Below are 18,786 nucleotides of genomic sequence, written 5' to 3' on the forward strand. Positions count from 1 at the left end.
ACACACAGGCAGCTGCTTTGTGAGACTGCGAGCAGCACAGACAAGTCAGAGACAAGAGTGTCTTGAGAAGAGAGATTCATTGTGAAGGCTCAGGGACGGTTGATAAGATGGAGGAATTCTCTGATTCTAATGAACATTCTTTCCTCTCTCGTTCCCCAAAAGCTGTGAATCTCCATCCCACACACTCTCCCTCCATTCTCACTCTGCTGTATCTAATATTCACCCTCCCAATTCTCCTGTCGGTGCTGATTGAGGCTGATTGACAGATCCATGCTCACTGCTTCCTGTCCACCACACACAAATCATAAGAAACAGGAGCTGCAGTTGGCCATTCAGCCCATCGAACTGCCTCAACCATTCATTGAGAATTGGCTGATCTACCTCAGCATCATTTCCCACGCTATCCCCCAGATAGAGAGAGAATAGAGCCAATGTTTCGAGTCTGGAGAGAGGAAAGAATGTTCCATAGAAACGAGAATTGTGTGTTCTGAATTTCTATCCTGCACTGACACTGATGACTTTTGTAAACTTGTTTTACAGGATACTGAAAGAAGAATCACACGCCGAAATCTCAGACGTCACATCTCGATCTGACAGAGTCATATTCCTTGGGACCTGAATATCATCGGCCTTTGAATCTAGAAGGAGAAATGGTTGATTGGTCTGTCAGTTTGAAAACATTTCAAACATCAGTGTGACTGGAAAAGCACCAACACACGGCCACACTGGAGTGAGAGTGTTCCAGTGCACAGACTAAAGAGCTTTAACCAGTTACACAGCCTGAATAAATATCACACCATTCACAGCGGGGAGAGACGGTACTCGTGTTCCGTGTGTGGACGAAGCTTCAACTGATTGTCCACCCAAGAGAGAGGCAAGGACACCTGCACCATGGAGAAACCATGGAAATGTACAGACTGTTGGAAGAGATACAAAGCCCCATCAGAGCTGGAAACTCATCGGCGCAGCCACACTGGGGAGAGGCCGTTCATCTGCTCTCAATGTGAGAAGGGATTCACTCATTTATCCACCCTGCAGAAACACCAGCGAGTTCACACTGGGGAGAGGCCATTCACCTGCCCTCAGTGTGGGAAAGGTTTCAGTCGATTATTTAACCTGCAGATGCACCTGCGTGTTCACACTGGGGAGAGACCGTTCACCTGCTCTCAGTGTGAGAAGGGATTCAGTCAGTTATCCGGCCTGCAGGCACACCAGCGACTTCACACTGGGGAGACACCGTTCACCTGCTCTCAGTGTGGGAAGGGATTCACTCGGTTATCCACCCTGCAGACACACCAGCGACTTCACACTGGGGAGAGAGCATTCACCTGCTCTCAGTGTGAGAAGGGGTTCAGTCAATTATCTAACCTGCAGATACACCAGCGAGTTCACACTGGGGAGAGACCGTTCACCTGCTCTCAGTGTGGGAAGGGATTCACTCAGTTATCCAGCCTGAGGAGACACCAGCGCATTCACACTGGGGAGAGGCCCTTCACCTGCTCTCAGTGTGGGAAGGGATTCACAGTTTCATCCCAGCTGCTGAGACACCAACAAGTTCACGAGTGATTCCAGGGGTTGGATTCTGCTGTTATTGTTTCTGCTCTCAATTACATCCAGGACTGCATTTTGTTCATTCTCACAGTTAGTCAATGGGGAGGGTCGGAGGGTTTCTTTCTGCTGGACTGGCCGGTCTCACGACTTTGCCTCCAGTGGGCTGATGCTCTTTGCGTCTTGTTGCGAATACCTGGTTTCAAATTTCACACGGATCACAGAGTGACAGGATGTGAGGAAGTTCAGAGATATTTAGTCAGCATTTCTGTTTGAAACGCCCCAAATGCCCATCCAATTTCCTTTGTAATTGTTTATTGTCTCCACTTCCTCCACCCTCGTAGGCAGCGAGTTCCAGGTCATTACCATTCGCTGCATCAAAATATTCTTCCTCACATCCCCCCCTACATCTCTGACCCAAAACCTTAAATCTGTGCCCCCCTCGTCCTTGTCCCATCAGCTAATAGGAACAGCTTTTCTTTGTCCACCTTATCTAAACCTGTCAGAATCTTGTCCACCTCTATCAAATCTCACCTCAACCTCCTTTGCTCCAAGGGGAACAACCCCAGTCTGACATCGACAATAACGAACAAACTAACAGGATATGTTAGTCCCTGAAATCAAATGGCAATGTTTAATTTCTGTTTTAAAGATATTGTGAACATATTGTCCTGGACAATAAAGGAATTGGAATAATTCACCTTGGGAGTGGTTGAATGGAATATATCAATCTGATATCCACCAACAGTTCGTGAAAGTCTGGAATGTGTAGCTGGAAATCCCTCCCTAACAGCACTGTGGGTGTACCTACGCCTCAGGCATTGTAGCAGTTCAAGAAGGCAGTGTTGGGGTTGACCATGGCCGAGGCAGCTACATACAGCCACATATTCTGTTATAATTGAAGGACAGCAGATTGAATGTGAGGCATTATGGGACTGGGCTATCTTGACCACATTCCTGTGACTGCTCAGTTTCTGCAATCACGGACCATTAAAGCTGCTTAGCAGGGCCCCGACAGAGGACCAGGTGAGAATATTTACTCAAAATGAGTTGGAATTAAACTTATTCCAGGATCGGCTGGTGTTCAGCGGCTGAGATTCCTCAATCTGTAAAAAGGAGGTCCGACCAATCAACAAACAGTACTAAGTAGTTGGTTAAGAAGTTAAAAAGCATTCTGAACCATTGCTTAACCTATCGTCAATTTGTGATAAGAACTGTGAGGGACTTGTGACCCGATATTTGGTGAAGTGACGGTATACTCCAAGAGTAGATTCTGAGAGTAGATTCTAATGGTTATAATCCTACCCAAGCATGGCCAGTGAAAAACCAGAGGTCGAGTGGGGACCAGACAGGTCTCTTACCTGCCATTTGGAAACTAAGAACAAGAAGCTTATAGATAAAATGATTAGAGAATAGAGCCAACGTTTCGATTCTGGATGACACTTTGTAAGAAGCTCATCCAGACTCAAAACATTGGCTCTATTCTCTCTCCACAGATGCTGCCAGACCTGCTAAGATCTTCCAGCATTTTCTGTTTTCGTTTCAGATTTGAGCATCTGCAGTATTTTACTTATATGATAAAATGATTAGTTCTGATTGGAATCCCCATGACCCTCCCGCAAAACAGAGGGAGTGGTGGCAAAGGGAGAAAAAGGATAAGGATGATAAAGTCTGGGTTCTGATTCTCTGAGCCCATGTAGAATTAACAAAATGAGTGAACCAGTTTATAAAGAACAGAAGTTACCCATCCCTAACAAAAACTGATCAAATAAAAATAATTAGGTTGAGGAATATAACAAAAAAAATTAATGGGTGAAGTTTAAAATCAAGTTTGTTTTGTTGTTAGGGAAGTTTTTTAAACTTGTGTAAAGTGTCAAGTTTATTTCTGCTCACTCTCCACCCCTTTAGGTTCTGCAGAAAAGTTAACCCTTTCAGCAGACAGTTGATTTGTTTTTAAATTGCCCGGAAACTCGTGTCTATTTTAGTTCATAATTGAAGATTTATGGGAATTGGCTCAGATGGTCTTTTGACATTTTTAAAGTATAAAAAAGTGATCTTGAGAAGCCAACTTGGTAGAAAGAGGTGGAGGGAGAGATATTTACAGAGAGGTGTTGAGAGCTGTTGGTTTTACAAGTTATCCACGTTTTCGGAGCCGTCACTTCATGTCCTGGTCTGAGAGGGATGGAGAGAAGTCAGTTCAATTGTTAATGTTAAGCTTTCTCTATTAACTGTTAATCGACACTTTGCTTTTTATCTTTCTGACTTGTTACATTTTTAATGGTTAATAAACTTTCTGATTTCACCATTTGAAGCTTTCTTTCTTGCCATATGGCTAAGTCGCTGGAACCTGGTGTGATTTACGATTAGGGAGGTTATTGCAAACAAGAGAACCCCCATAAATCTTCATTCAAATAAATCAAAGTTCTTACAAATGGAATGCAATCCTTTATTATGAGAGAAATTGAACATGGAAGTAAAGATATCATGCTTCAGTGACAGTAAGAAGTCTCACAACACCAGGTTAAAGTCCAACAGGTTTATTTGGTAGCACAAGCCACTCGCTTTCGGAGCGCTGCTCCTTCGTCAGGTGAGTGGGAGTTCGGTTCACAAACAGGGCAAAAGAAAACACAAACTCAATTTACAAAATAATGGTTGGAATGCGAGTCCAGGCAAGTCGTGGGGGTTACAGATAGTGTGATATGAACCCAAGATCCCAGTTGAAGCTGTCCTCATGTGTGCGGAACTTGGCTATCAGTCTCTGCTCAGCGACTCTGCGCTGTCGTGTGTCGCGAAGGCCGCCTTGGAGAACGCTTACCCAAAGATCAGAGGCCGAATGCCCGTGACTGCTGAAGTGTTCCCCAACAGGAAGAGAACACTCTTGCGAGAGCGAGAGCAGCGTTCAACAAGCCCCAGCCGAGACAAAAAGTTCTTACACAAGTCACGAACCCAAGCACTTGAAACAGAAACTTCACGCCGACCAAGGCGCTCCTCCCAGCGGCCACATTTCCAAAAGCTCACCGCAAGGCGCGCATAACTCCCAGTCAGGAGGAAGGTTCAGTCTGTCCGATGCTCCATCATCATTCACGCAAAAACCCACGCTCTCATTGGCTGGAAGACCTGAAGCCTTCCGGTCCTCCAATTCTTCTCATTGGCCAGAGCTGGTGAGGGGCGGTGAATCAAACACGCCTGTGCGGGTTTTGGGAGAATGCGCATGTGCGGGTGTGGGGCGGGGCCCGGGACAAAGCCGGCGCGCTGACCATTGTCTGTCCGGGTCTTTCCAGCCTTTCCCGTTGGACAACAGCTCAGCGCGGCTGGAGGACAAAGTCCCGCCCACCCCCAGGTGGGGCTCCGCCCCTCATTGTCTGTTTGCGGGGGATTGACCAATGGGAACTCTGGAGGACCGGAAACACTCTGCTCTTCCAGCCAATCAGAGCACCCCCATTGTCTGAATGCGGAAGTTGCAAAATGAGCTTGTTGACCTGCTTATTCCTGCCCGGCGAAGCTGCTGCTGCTCTCTCTCTGAATGAAGATTGACTCAAACTTCCTCCTGTCTCTCCAACATCTGTGAGTAAAACTCTTTCTTTTCTCCCCCTTCCATTTCTTTCTTCATTCTGGGGGGAAACTGTTGACTTGCAGCAACTGATCACGAGAAATAGACGCAGGAGCGGCCACCAGGCCCTTCATGGCTGATCTATGCCGGCTTCAACTCCTGTTGTGTGCCTTTTCCCATAGCCCTCTGTTCCTCGATCTATCAACTATTTATCCACCTCCACTTTAAATACTTATAGTGATCCAGCCTCCACCTGTGGGGGAGAGAATTCCAGACATTCACCACCCTCTGGGGGAAGAAATTTCTGTGCACCTCAGTTTTAAATGACCGACCATTTAGCTTGTTCGAGACTTTTGCACTTGTAAAAATATCTCACCATCTATCCTGTCAAGCCCCCTCAGGATCTTATGTTTCAATAAAGTCACCTCTTTGTCTTCAAAGCTTCAAGGAATACAGACCTAGACAATTTATTCTCTCTTGGTAGGACAACCCTCTCACCCAGGAATTTGCCTGGTGAATCTCCTTTGGACTACATCCAATGTTACTGTATCCTTGTTTAAGTAAGAAGATCAAAACTACGCAGTATTCCAGGTGAGGCCTCACCAGCACAACCCCCCCTGTTTTTAAACTCCAACCCCTTTGCAATAAAGGTCAAAATTCCATTTTTCTTCTTACCAACTGTGGGACCTGCCTGCTAGCTTTTTGTGATTCATGTGCAGGAACATCTAGATCCCTCTGTACTTCACTCACCTGCAGCGCCGCTCCATGTAGATAATCTCCCTTTTGATTTCTCCTACTGAAATACATGACCTCCCACTTCTCCACATTAAACTCCATTTGCCAGGTTTTTGTCAGCCAATCTATCTATATCCCACTGCAGAATCAAAATATCCTCATCACAACATGTCCTTCCACCTATCTTCGTATCATTTGGAAACCTTACATTCTGTTCCTGCCTCCAGGTCATTAATTGAATAATGAACAATTGTGAGCCAAGAACTGATCCCTGTGGTACTCCACTAGTTATATCTTTCCATTCTGAAAATGACTCATTTATTCCAACTCTCTGTTTTCTATGTGACGGCCATTTTTCAATCCATCTCATACACTTCCACCAATTCCATGGACCTTTACTTTATAGGCCAGTCTCTTATGCAGCGCCTTGTCAAATGCCTTTTGGAAATCATAGAATCATGGAATCCCTAGAGTGCAGAAGGAGACCATTTGGCCCATCGAGTCTGCACTGACTCTCCGACAGAACATCTTTCCCAGGCCCTATCCCCATAACCCCACATTTTTACCCCACTAATCCCCCTAATCCACATCTATTGGGACACAAAGGGGCAATTTAGCATGGCCATTCAACCTAACCCACACATCATTGGGGACAGCCTGGAGCACTCGGAGGAAACCCATGCAGACACAGGGAGAATGTGCATACTCCACACAGACTCACCCAAGGCCGCAATTGAATCCGGGTCCCTGGTGCTGTGATGCAATAGTGGTAAACACTGTGCCACCCTATCTAAATACACTACATCTACAGATTGCTCTCAATCTACTCTCCCCGATTACATTCTCAAAGAATTCAAGCGAATTTGTCAAACATCCTTTATGTTTCATAAAACAATCTTGACGAGGTTTGATTATATTCAGCTTTCCTAAATGATTAGCTCTTTCCTCTTTGATTATTGACTCCAGTATCTTGCCAACAACAGATGTTAAATTAACAAGGTTAAATTAACCCTGCCTTCTGCCTTTCTCCCTTTTTGAACAAGGTAGTCACATTGGCTGTTTTCCAATCTTCAATATCCTCCCAGAATTTAGCGAGCTACGAAAAATTGCAACCAAAGTGTCCACTATCTCTTCAGCAACCTCCATTAAAAGCCAAGCGTGCAGTTCATTGGGTCCTGGTGACTTGTCCATCCTTCGCCACTGAAGGGAAAGGAAGGGAGTCCAGTCTGTATATTCCACACATTTTTAGTCAAGTCATACAGACATACATCTGTCTGGCAGCCTGCATGGAGATTTCCAGCTCTCTGTGTCCAGGACAGGAAGCAGTGAGCATGGATCTGTCAATCAGCCTCAATCAGTACCTTCAGGAGAATTGGGAGGGTGAATATTAGATACAGCAGAGTGAGAATGGAGGGACAATGTGTGGGATGGAGATTCACAGCTTTTGGGGAATGAGAGAGGAAAGAATGTTCCATAGAAATTGTCAGTTCTTAATTTCTATCCTGTACTGACAGTCATTATTTTTGTAAACCCGTTTTGCAGGACATCAGAAGAGGAGTATTTACAGACAGAAATCTCAATCCAAACTACACATCATCTTCTGACAGAGTCACTCGATTCATCAGGACCTGAATATTAGCAGCCTTTGAATCTCGAAGGAGAAATGTTTCTCTGTTCTTTCTGCTTCAGAACGCTTTAAACATCAGTGTGACTGGAAAAGCTCCAGGATGCACACACACCCGAGTGAGCGTACTCCAGTGCACTGACTGTGGAAAGAGCTTTAACCGGTAACACAGGCTGAAAATACATCGCAGCATTCACAGCGGGGAGAGACTGTCCCTGTGTTCTGTGTGAGATTTAACTGATTGTTTAACCTGGAGAGTCACAAGGAACCCGCACCATGGAGAAATATGGGGACTGTGGGAAGGGATTCAAGCACCCATCTCAGCTGGAAACTCATCGACGCAGTCACACAAGGGAGGGACCATTCACCTGCTCTGTGTGTGGGAAAGGATTCAGTTTGTCATACAGACTGCTGAGACACCAGCGAGTTCACACTGGGGAGAGACCATTCAGCTGCTCTGTGTGTGGGGAGGGATTCAGTCAGTTATCCCACCTACTGAGTCACAATATCACTCACTGCAGTGAGAGACTCTTTAAATGCTCTGATTGTGGGAGTGGATTCAAAAGCTCTCGGCATCTGATGTCCCACCAGCGCATTCACACTGAGGAGAGACCGTTCAGCTGCTCTCACTGCGCAAAGGGATTCACTCGGTTATCCCACCTGTTGAGACACAATCTCACTCACACCAATGAGAGACCCTTTAAATGCTCTGACTGTGGGAGCGGATTCAAAAGCTCTCGGGCACTGATGCTCCACCAGCGCATTCACACTGTGGACAGACCGTTCGGCTGCTCTCACTGCTCAAAGAGATTTAGAACGTCATCCAACTTGGTGAGACACCAGCGAGTTCACACTGGGGAGAGATCATTCACCTGCTCTGTGTGTGGGAAGGGATTCACTCAGTCATCCATCTTGTGGAGACACCAGCGAGTTCACACTGGGGAGAGGCCGTTCACCTGCTCTCAGTGTGGGAAGGGATTTACTCAGTCATCCCACCTGCGCAGACACCAGCGAGTTCACACTGAAAACACAGTGTGAGAAGCGATTTACTGACTCACCCAGCCTGCGGGTACACCAGCGAGTTCATACTCGGGAGAGGCCGTTCACCTGCTCTCAGTGTGGGAAGAGATTCAGAGTTTCATCCCGGCTGCTGAGACACCAACAAGTTCACAAGTGATTCCAGGGGTTGGATTCTGCTGTTGTTGTTTCTGCTCTCAATTACATCCAGGACTGCATTTTGTTCATTCTCACAGTTGGTCAATGGGGAGGGACGAGGGTTTCTTTCTGCTGGACTGGCCGGTCTCATGACTTTGCCTCCAGTGGCTGGTGCTCGGAACTTCAGAGATATTTAGTCAGCATTTCTGTTTGAAACTCCCCCAAATCCCCATCAAATTTCCTTTGTAATTGTTTATTGTCTCCACTTCCGCCACCCTCGTAGGCAGCAAGTTCCAGCCCATTAATATTCACTGCATCAAAATATTCTTCCTCACGTTCCCCTCCCTCGCATCTCTGACCCAAAACCTTCAATCTGTGTCCCCCTTGTCCTTGTCCCATCAGCAGATGGGAACCGCTTTCCTTTGTCCACCTTATCGAAACCTGTCAGAATCGTGTCAGGGATGTAAAGCAGGAAATCCGTCCCTAACAGCACTGTGGGTGTGCCTACACCTCAGGCATTGTAGCAGTTCAGGAAGGCAGTGTTGGCGCTGATCGTGGCCGAGGCAGCTACATACAGCCACATATTCTGTTATAATTGAAGGACTGCAGATTGAATGTGAGGCATTATGGGACTGGACTATCTTGACCACATTCCTGTGACTGCTCAGTTTCTGCAATCACAGACCATTAAAGCTGCTTAGCAGGGCCCCAACAGAGGACCTGGTGAGAATATTTACTCAGAATGAGTTAGAATTAAACTTATTCCAGGATCGGCAGGTGTTCAGCGGCTGAGATACTTGAATCTGTGAAACGTGGGCCTGATCAATCAACAAACGATGATAGGTAGTTGGTTAAGAAGCATTCTCAGGCATTATTTGAATTATTTTATCATAAATTTGTGACCCGATAGTCGGTGAAGTGAAGGTATACTCCAAGTAGCACTGGATTGAAAAGCAGATCTCTGAGAGTAGATTCTAATGGTTATAATCCTACCCAAGCATGGCCAGTGAAAAATCAGAGCTCGAGTGGGGACTGGACAGGTCTCTTACCTGCCATTTGGAAACTAAGAACAAGAAACTTATCGATAAAATCATTATAGAATAGAGCAATCTTTCGAATCTGGATGACACTTCAGAAGAGCTCTTATAAAGGGACATCCAGACTCGAAACATTGGCTCTATTCTCTCTCCACAGATACTGTCAGACCTGCTGAGATTTTCCAGCATTTTCTGTTTTTGTTTCAGATTCCAGCATCCGCAGTATTTCACTTTTATGATGAAATGATTAGTTCTGATTGGAATCCCCACGACCCTCCCGCAAAACAGAGGGAGTGGTGGCAAAAGGAGAAAAAGGATAAGGATGATAAAGTCTGGGTTCTGATTCTCTGAACCCATGCAGAATTAACAAAATGAGTGAATCAGTTTATAAAGAACAGAAGTTACCCATCCCTAACAAAAAACTGATCAAATTAAAATAATTAGGTTGAGGAATATAATAAAAAAAAGATGAAGTTTAAATTAAGTTTGTTTTGTTGTTACTGAACTGTATTGTTGTCATTTTGTTGTGACCACACTGTATTCACCTCAATGTTTGTGGAATCTGTGTAGCGAGCAGGAATTGTTTAAACTAAGAATTTCTTCTTTCATTTTGATCAGCGAGAGGACATTATATTCTGTGAAATCTGCCTCAAGAATAAGGCTGATTGTTCAGTCTGAGTGTGAAAGAAAGATACAGGGGGCGATCGTACCGGCTCGACTCGCCGCTCGATTAGACCGGTGAGCCAGGAAGATAGCGTGCAAGACTAAAGGATTGCTATCTTCCCGGCCCGTGTTTTTCCGGCTTCATTCCCAGAAAGGGAGTGAAGGTTATTTGCACAGAGTTGCCAACATTACAATGTGATTGGTGGGTTCAGCATGGCTGCTTCCCCCCCTCGCTGGCGAGACGTCACATCGCCGAGAATCACTACTGGTCTTCACCAGCGGGGACCAGGTGCTTGGGCTACACTGTGGGGGTGGGGGTGGGGGGGCTGTGTGTGTGGGATCGGAGGCCATTGAAACCACCCTGGTGGTCAGGGGCAGTGCCCATTGGGCAATGCCACATTCAGTACCCTCCTGGCACCCTGGCAGTGCCCACTTGAGCACCATAAGTGTACCATGGGCAGTGCCAAGGGGATGGGTGGGGGTGGGGATTAGTGGAGGGATATTTATAATGACTGGGGGCTTATGCAAGGAGGGTGGATGCCAAGCGGGGAGCTTTGTATGGGGGAGGGTGATCGGGTCGTCGAGGTGAATCTCTGCCAAGGGGGATGGATGTGCACGGGGGGGTATTCAGGAATTGGCCACGGAGGGGGCATCATGGTGATTGAATAAGCAGTGACCCTTAATTGAGTTACAATTAATGAATCAGTCGTTATAGTAAAAGACTGAGTTTTTATTTGCTGTTAAAATGTAAAATCTTAATTGCTGTGTATGTAACGAATGTGCAATGAAGATACATTTTTAAAGTTTATTTATTTGTGTCACAAGTAGGCTCACATTAACACTGCAATGAAGTTACTGTGAAAATCCCCTAGTCACCACACTCCGGCGCCTGTTCGGGTCACACTGAGGGAGAATTTAGCATAGCCAATGCACCCTAACCAGCGCATCTTTCAGACTGGGGAAGGAAACAGGAGCAGCTGGAGGAAACCCAGGCAGACACGGGGAGAACATGCAGACACCACATGGACAGTGACCCAAGCCGAGAATCGATCCCTGGCGCTGTGAGGCAGCAATGCCAACCACTGTGCCACCGTGCCGCAGCTGGCGTAGTGTACTGGCGAGAGAGATCTTCAAGCTCTGATTAGCCTCAACATTTGAAACTGTGTGAATAAGGGGATTGTATAGAATCAGATAAAGGGACAGCATGAACCAGTTCTCTTGTATTCCTGTCTAAGATAATGAGAGAAAGTGGTGTCAGTAATTGAGGATCCAATTCAATTAATCTGGAGACCAAATTGACCAATTGTCATGTTCCAACAGGCCCAACTCTGACGTGTGGTAATGGTCACTTTGGGGATAAAAGTAGAGGTTCTGAAGGTCTTCCTTGTGAACCAAATTCTGAAGACTCCCAAGGCTGAATTCCAAGGAAATTACTGTCAAAGAAGGAGCCAGACTCCCAAGGCAGAATTCCACAAGAATTACTGTCAAAGAAGGAGGCAGAGAGGGTTACTCTTCTACAGACTGATCACCCGCATGAAGCTGTAAAAGTCAATGTCTTAAAGTTTATTTATCAGTCACAAGTAGGCTTACATTCACACTGCAATGAAGTTACTGTGAAATTCCCCTAGTTGCCACAATCTGGCGCCTGTACAGGACAGGCATGTGCCTGTAAAAAAGAAGGAAAGGAAGGGTAGGATTAGAGAACCGTGGATAACCAGGGAAATTGAGGGACTGGTCAAAAAGAAAAGAGTGGCGTACGTTAGGTCCAAGCAGCTAAAAACGGAGGGAGCTCTGGAGGAGTACAAAGAAAGTAGGAAAGAACTCAAACGGGGAATTAGAAGAGCAAAAAGGGGTCACGAAATGTCCTTGGCAGACAGGATTAAGGAGAATCCCAAGGCATTTTATTCATACGTTAGGAACAAAAGGGTTGTTAGGGAAAAAATCAGACCTCTCAGGGACAAAAGTGGGGACTTATGCTTGGAGCCCAAAGAAGTAGGGGAGATCCTAAATGAATACTTTGCGTCGGTATTCACAAAGGAGAGGGATGTGTTGACTGGGAGTGTCTCTGAGGGGAGTGTTGAACCGTTGGAGAAAATCTCCATTACAAAGGAGGAAGTGTTAGGTTTGTTAGAGAATATAAAGACTGACAAATCCCCAGGGCCTGATGGAATCTACCCAAGGCTGCTCAGGGAGACGAGAGGTGAAATCGTTGGGCCTCTGACGCAAATCTTTGTCTCGTCACTGGACACAGATGAGGTCCCAGAGGATTGGAGGATAGCCAATGTGGTCCTGTTATTAAAGAAGGGTAGGAAGGATAACCCGGGTAATTATAGGCCGGTGAGCTTGACGTCCGTGGTGGGGAAGTTGTTGGAGAAGATTCTTAGAGATAGGATGTATGCACATTTAGAAAGGAATAAACTCATTAACGATAGTCAGCATGGTTTTGTGAGAGGGAGGTCATGCCTCACTAACCTGGTGGTGTTTTTTGAAGAAGTGACCAAAATGGTTGACGAAGGAAGGGCCGTGGATGTTGTCTATATGGACTTTAGTAAAGCGTTTGACAAAGTCCCTCATGGTAGACTAGTGAAAAAGGTTGGATCTCATGGGATAAAGGGGGAGGTGGCTAGATGGGTGGAGAACTGGCTTGGTCATAGAAGACAGAGGGTGGTAGTGGAAGGGTCTTTTTCCGGCTGGAGGCCTGTGACTAGTGGTGTACCGCAGGGCTCTGTATTGGGACCTCTGCTGTTTGTGATTTATATAAATGATCTGGAAGAAGGAGTAACTGGGGTGATCAGTAAGTTTGCGGACGACACAAAACTGGCAGGACTTGCAGATAGTGAGGAACATTGTCAGAGGCTACAGAAGGATATAGATAGGCTGGAAATTTGGGCAAGGAAATGGCAGATGGAGTTCAATCCTGATAAATGCGAAGTGATGCATTTTGGTGGGAATAATGTAGGGAGGAGCTACACGATAAATGGAAGAACCATAAAGGGTGTAGAGACGCAGAGGGACCTGGGTGTGCAAGTCCACAGATCTTTGAAGGTGACGTCACAGGTGGAGAAGGTGGTGAAGAAGGTATATGGCATGCTTGCCTTTATAGGACGGGGCATAGAGTATAAAAGTTGGGGTCTGATGTTGCAGATGTATAGAACGTTGGTTCGGCCGCATTTGGAATACTGCGTCCAGTTCTGGTCGCCACACTACCAAAAGGACGTGGAGGCTTTGGAGAGAGTACAGAGGAGGTTTACCAGGATGTTGCCTGGTATGGAGGGGCTTGGTTATGAGGAGAGATTGGGGAAACTGGGGTTGTTCTCCTTGGAAAGACGGAGGATGAGGGGAGACTTAATAGAGGTGTATAAAATTATGAAAGGCATAGATAGGGTGAACGGTGGGAAGCTTTTCCCCGGGTCGGTGGTGACGTTCACGAGGGGTCATAGGTTCAAGGTGAAGGGGGGGAGGTTTAGCACAGATATCAGAAGGACATATTTTACACAGAGGGTCGTGGGGACCTGGAATGTGTTGCCGGGCAAGGTGCTGGAGGCAGACACACTGGGAACGTTTAAGACTTATCTCGACAGCTATATGAACGGAGTGGGAATGGAGGGATACAAAAGAGTGGTCTAGTTTGGACCAGGGAGCTGCGCGGGCTAATTGTTCTTTGTTTCTCGTTTCAAGGCTTCATTCTATGATCATCTTGCTGGTGCCAGTACAGAGCGAGACTGCGGATAGTTGGGAACCTGTCTCGGGGGCAGGGAATTCATATGGTGTTCGTGGAAGTGGAAATGAATAGGGTTGGGAAGCATTTTCCGATCAGGGCCAGTGTGATCTCCTGGACTCGTTTCGATCACCTCAGGGGGTCGGAGAGGAATTTCCCAGATTTTTTTCCCCCATATTGGCCCTGGGGTTTTCACTCTGGGTTTTCGCTTCTCCCTGGAGATCACATGGTCTGGAATGGGGGGGTGGGGGTGAGTTAATAGGTTGTGATGAACAAAGCATCGTAGCTGTGAGGGACAGCTCGGTGGATAGGATATTAGGATGTAGATAGGCTGGAAAATTGGGCGGGGATCCTGGATTCAGGATTCAATCCTGGACCGGGGAGCGGCGCGGGCTTGGGGGGCCGAAGGGCCTGTTCCTGTGCTGTATTGTTCTTTGTTCTTTGTATACTGAATGAGTGTTTAGCATAGCCAATCCACCTAACCTGCGCATCATTGGGCTGTGGGAGGAAACCGGAGGATGCGGAGGAAACCCATGCAGACATGGGGAGAATGTGCAGACTCCGCACAGACAGTGACCCAAGCCGGGAATTGAACCCAGGGTCCCTGGTGCTGTAAGGCAGCAGTAACCACTGTGCCACCGTGCTCAGTTGTTCAGTGAACCTTTTTCATTCAATAAACTTCTTTTTAAATTTACTATCCAGAGAATTCTGCCTTTACCACAAAGAGGTCAGGGAACAGATAAAGAGAAACCATTTGTGTCCAGAACATTGTGAACATCCTTTTACTCTGGTTGTCTTTGATCCTCAAGTCATTTTCTGTTTGTTTTAACCATGTTCTGTTTCATTAATAAACTTTTATCAGTAAAAATATTTGATTGTTCTGGATTTTTCCTGATGAGATTGATGCACTTTAGGGAAAGTGGGTGAGAGGGGTTGGCAGGCTCTTTAACAGAAAGTGAGTCCCTCTAAGGTATTTGCCAAAGGAGCCAGAGGGGGAGATGAGATTTTATTTTATTTTTTGACACAGCGAGTTGTTCTGATCTGCCTGAAAGCAGATTCAATAGAATCTTTCCAAAGGGTAAAGACTTGAAAGGGAAGAATTTGCAGGGCTGTGGGGAAAGAACAGAGCAGTTGGATGAATCAGAGAGTCCTTTCAAAGAGATAGCAGAACATGATGGGCTGAATGGACTCCTCCTGCAGCCTGTCAATCTCAGCCTCCTGCTTTTGTGCAGGTTAGAAGAGCAGATTTCAGTGCAGCCTCTTCCCTGTATATGTATTTAAAGAGACAGGTTTCTCTTTTGTTCTCAGTGACTGATATAACAATTGGTTGGAGGCCCATTTCCCACTCGGTCCTCCAGCACCTTCCTGTCTCTCTATTAGTGCGATGCCCATGGCATTTTCCCAACTGGGGCGTAGGCCCCATTATTCTCAGCTAAATTCAGCCCTCAGCTCCGTCGCCTGGCTGTCATTGACACCAGCAATAGAGAGACCGAAAGGTGCCACAGGCTCAAATCGGAAGTCGAAACGTGCGGCTTTAAATGAACTGTTAAGATCTCTGATGATGATCAACAATTTTAAAAAATGAATTCTGAACCCAGTAAACAAATTAAAGAATCACACGACAAAACTTCAAGTTTTCTGATGTTTCCTCCAACAAACTGGAGGCAACAATGATTAAAGACTTTTTTACAGAGAACATAGCCCTTAAACTGTAAAATTAAACTTTGCCCTTTTACTCTTAACACCATTAAATATCCCCTCAATGGATATATTTTACCCTGCCTTGGAATGTTGACACTCTTTCTCCAAAAACCAGCCCAAAGTGATTCTTTACTCCTCAAGGGTTTATTTCCATTGTTTTCCTTTTCCAGTCGGGCAACCTTTAATCCCAGAACTGTCCTTCACAGTGATGGTTCTCCTGGACATTTTCCCACTAACACAAGCAAGGCGAATCTTCCAGCCTTGTTTCACAATTCTCAGGAATTTGTGACCAACATTCGACATCGGAGCAGAAGTCGGCCATTTGGCCCTTTGAGTCTGCTCCACCGTTTATTTACATCATGGCTGATCTGTTTGTGTTGAGTTCCACATTCCCGTTCTACACCCGATATTTTTGATTCCCTTATCCAACAAGAATTGGTATAAAGGCAAAATTCTGCTGTTGTTGGAATCTGAAACAAAAACAGAAAATGCTGGACAATCTCAGCAAGTCTGACAGCATCTGTAGAGAGAGAATAGAGGCAACATTTTGAGTCAGGATTACTCTTTGTCAGAGGTGAAGACAAGGAAAGTCGGACAAAATTGGGAAGCAATCTATTAAACCTCCTCTGAACCACTTTCAATGCATTTGTATCATTTCTTAAATAGGAGACAAAGCTGCACCGAGTGTTCAAGATGCAGTCTCAGCAACGCCCTGTATAACTGAAGCAGAACATCTTTACTCCTGTGGTCAATTTCTCTCATAATAAAGGATAACATTCCATTTGTAAGAACTTTGATTTATTTGAACTAAGATTTATGGGGGTTCTCTTGTTTACAATAACCTCCCTCATCGTAAATCACACCAGGTTCCAGTGTCTTAACCATATGGCAAGAAAGAACACTTTAAATGGTGAATTCAGAAAGTTTATTAATCATTAAAAATGTAACAAGTCAGAAAGATAAAAAAACAGAGTGTCGATTAACAGTTAATAGAGAAAGTTTAACATTAACAATTGAACAGACTTCTCTCCATCCCTCTCAGACCAGGACATGAAGTGACCGCTCCAAAAACATGGATAACTTGTAAAACCAACAGCTCTCAAAACCTCTCTGGAAACATCTCTCCCTCCACCTCTTTCTACCAAATTGCCTTCTCAAGACCACTTTTTTATACTTTAAAAATGTCAAAAGACCATCTTAGCCAATTCCCATAAATCTTCAATTATAAACTAAAATATACACGAGTTTTCAGGTGATTTAAAAACAAATGAACTGTCTGCTGAAAGGGTTAACTTTTCTACAGAACCTAAAGGGATGGGGAGTGAGCAGCAAAAACTTGGCACACAATTACGTCACTTTACACAAGTTTAAAACAAAACAAATCATTTTAAACTTCATCTCTTAAATTTTTTGTTATATTCCTCAACCTAATTATTTTTATTTGATCAGTTTTTGTTAGGGATGGACAACTTCTGTTCTTTATAAACTGGTTCACTCATTTTGTTTATTCTACATGGGCTCGGAGAATCAGAACCCAGACTTTATCATCCTTATCCTTTTTCTCCTTCTGCCACCACTCCCTCTGTTTTGCGGGAGGGTCGTGGGGATTCCAATCAGAACTAATCATTTTATCATAAAAGTAAAATATTGCGGATGCTGGAATCTGAAACAACAACAGAAAATACTGGAAAATCTCAGCAGGTCTGACAGTATCTGTGGAGAGAGAATAGAGCCAATGTTTCAAGTCTGGATGTCCCTTTATAAGAGCTCTTATGAAGTGTCATCCAGACTCAAAAGATTGGCTCTATTCTCTAATCATTTTAATCGATAAGTTTCTTGTTCTTAGTTTCTAAATGGCAGGTAAGAGACCTGTCCAGTCCCCACTCGAGCTCTGATTTTTCACTGGCCATGCTTGGGTAACCATTAGAATCAAGTTTTGATTAGTCAGACCCCATTTTTAGAATCCAGGTTTCTCAGTCGCTGAACACCAGCCGGTCCTGCAATAATCTCATAGAATCTCTACAGTGCAGAAGGAGGCCATTTAGTCCATCAAGTCTGCACCAACCACAATCCCACCGACCCTATCCCCATAACCCCACGCATTTACCCTGGCTAGTCCCCCTGACATGAAGGGGCAATTTAGCATGGCCAATCCACCTAACCCACACATCTTTGGACTGTGGGAGGAAACCGGAGCACCCGAAGGAAACCTACACAGACACGGGGAGAATGTGCAAACTCCACACAGACAGTGATCCAAGCTGGGAATCGAACCCGGATCCCTGGACCTGTGAGGCAGCAGTGCGAACCACTGTGCCACCGTGCCACCCCAGTTTAATTCGAACTCATTCTGAGTAAATATTTTCACCAGGTCCTCTGTCGGGGCCCTGCTAAGCAGCTTTAATGGTCCATGATTGCAGAAACTGAGCAGTCACAGGAATGTGGTCAAGGTAGTCCAGTCCCATAATGCCTCACATTCAATCTGCAGTCCTTCAATTATAACAGAATATGTGGCTGTATGTAGCTGCCTCGGCCATGGTCAACCCCAACACTGCCTTCTTTCACTGCTATTATGCCTGAGGTGTAGGTACATCCACAGTGCTGTGAGGGAGTGATTTCCAGCTACACATTCCAGACTTTCACTGGACTGTAGGTGGATATCAGATTGATATATTCCATTCAACCACACCCAAGGTGAGTTATTCCAATTCCTTTATTGTCCAGGACAATATATTCACAATATCTTATTAAACATTCCCATTTGATTTCAGGTATTAACATATTCTGTTAGTTTGTTCTTTATTGTCGATGTCAGGCTGGGGTTGTTCCTCTTGGAGCAAAGGAGGTTGAGGGGAGATTTGATAGAGGTGGACAAGATTCTGACAGGTTTAGATAAGGTGGACAAAGAAAAGCTGTTCCCGTTAGCTGAAGGGACAAGGACGAGGGGGGCACAGATTTAAGGTTTTGGGTCAGAGATGCAGGGGAGGGATGTGAGGAAGAATATTTTGATGCAGCGAATGGTAATGACCTGGAACTCGCTGCCTACGAGGGTGGA

General features: G+C 45.4%; 3 protein-coding genes across 3 annotated transcripts in view; 2 read left to right on the forward strand and 1 right to left on the reverse strand.

The window, feature by feature from the left end:
• The window catches only part of LOC144481037 (uncharacterized), a 297,288-nt gene that overhangs the window by 37,197 nt on the left and 241,305 nt on the right, over nucleotides 1–18,786 (forward strand). The gene's annotated exons all lie outside the window — the stretch shown is intronic.
• Nucleotides 1–18,786, forward strand: part of LOC144481041 (uncharacterized) — a 211,559-nt gene that overhangs the window by 35,718 nt on the left and 157,055 nt on the right. The gene's annotated exons all lie outside the window — the stretch shown is intronic.
• Nucleotides 1–18,786, reverse strand: part of LOC144481057 (uncharacterized) — a 128,029-nt gene that overhangs the window by 34,635 nt on the left and 74,608 nt on the right. The window lies entirely within an intron of this gene.

Source organism: Mustelus asterias, chromosome 30 (assembly GCF_964213995.1).
Source record: "Mustelus asterias chromosome 30, sMusAst1.hap1.1, whole genome shotgun sequence".
NCBI lineage: Eukaryota > Metazoa > Chordata > Chondrichthyes > Carcharhiniformes > Triakidae > Mustelus > Mustelus asterias.